The following is a 1318-nucleotide window of genomic DNA, read 5'->3' on the forward strand; positions in this document are numbered from 1 at the left end:
CTCCTTGGGGTGTTCAGTGTTTAATAGTGGGTGTCTAATAAAAGGTGACTAATAGTGCCGGGATTGCATCATCTGATCGCATATCATCCCGCGCGAGGCCCGGTTATCGAGTCTTAGCATTGCTCAAACCATTAGACTGTGCATTTACAAGTAATTACAAAGCAACACGTCAAGAGGTTAGCCGTGGTCGTATCGGCTCGCATATACGAGCATGTGATTGGCTCTGTGCCGAGAGTAACATAATTTACAAGTAAGTAATTTATATCTAAAAGCCACACACACACACACACGCGCGCGCGCGCGCGCGCGGGGGGTGCGGGGGGCCCTCGGCCCCCCTTCCCCGCACCCACCCCGCCGATAGGCAGCGTGGATCACCTTGTAACGTTTGTCCAATAATGCAGTGACGAAAAATGCGGTGTCCAATAATGCGGTGTTTAATAATGCGGTGTCCAATAATTCGTGTCCAAATGGGATACGCCCATTAAGAGTCCCTTATACTTGAACTATCTGTCATATTGCTAGACATACTAGAATGTGTATTTGTACATAATTTTTTTAATTTTTTTCTTCTAAATTTCTGTTCCTAATATTTTCTTTATTGTGTGCAGGATCTAATTAATTAACAATGCATAGTTATGTAAAAATTATTATTCTTGTAGGATTACGCGATAATTTTTATTATTAAATTACACAAAAAACTTTTACAGAATGTCTTATGCAGTTATCAGAAATACTTGGTTAACTCCTCGAAAAAAAGAAGTTTTTTGGCCACCTACGAAAGATAAAAAAACATTTAATAAAATTTTGGCAAATACAGTATATGCAGATATTGAAAAATGGAAACTGTATTCAGTGCAAAGATGTTTATTTGAAACTGGTGAGCATAAAAATTGAAATTTTAGTTATTTTAATTATGTATCAATAAGAAAATCGTAATTAATTGACAGTATGCAAAACGATTATTATTTATCAACTTATATAATCATATAATATATTTTTGATTATACAAGTCGATAAAATAATTGTTTTGCATTCTGTCGATTAATTATTGTTTACTACGATATATTTGCTAATTCTAGACTTTCAATTTTTTAGATATAGTATAAAATGCTATAGATATTTAATTGTATGGAATTATTTTAGATGATTTACAAAAAGCTCAACAAAAATGCAAATTGTCAGAAGACACATCTGATTTACAAACAGATAATCAAGAAGTCGAATCTAGAGCTGTTACTTTTCATAACTTCGAAGCTTCGAAGATTTCGAAGTAATTCGAAGCTTCGAAGTTGACTTCGAAGTTTCGAAATCTTCGAAG

General features: G+C 34.7%; 1 long non-coding RNA gene across 1 annotated transcript; it reads left to right on the forward strand.

Moving 5' to 3' along the window:
* Nucleotides 1-42: 42 nt before the first annotated feature.
* LOC105571214 lies at nucleotides 43-783 on the forward strand. The gene is made up of 2 exons (XR_001009623.1): nucleotides 43-250; nucleotides 722-783. It is a non-coding gene; the product is annotated as an uncharacterized LOC105571214 (long non-coding RNA).
* Nucleotides 784-1318: the final 535 nt, after the last annotated feature.

Source organism: Vollenhovia emeryi, unplaced genomic scaffold (assembly GCF_000949405.1).
Source record: "Vollenhovia emeryi isolate VEMERY1.0 unplaced genomic scaffold, V.emery_V1.0 DF949588.1, whole genome shotgun sequence".
Taxonomy (NCBI): Eukaryota; Metazoa; Arthropoda; class Insecta; order Hymenoptera; family Formicidae; genus Vollenhovia; species Vollenhovia emeryi.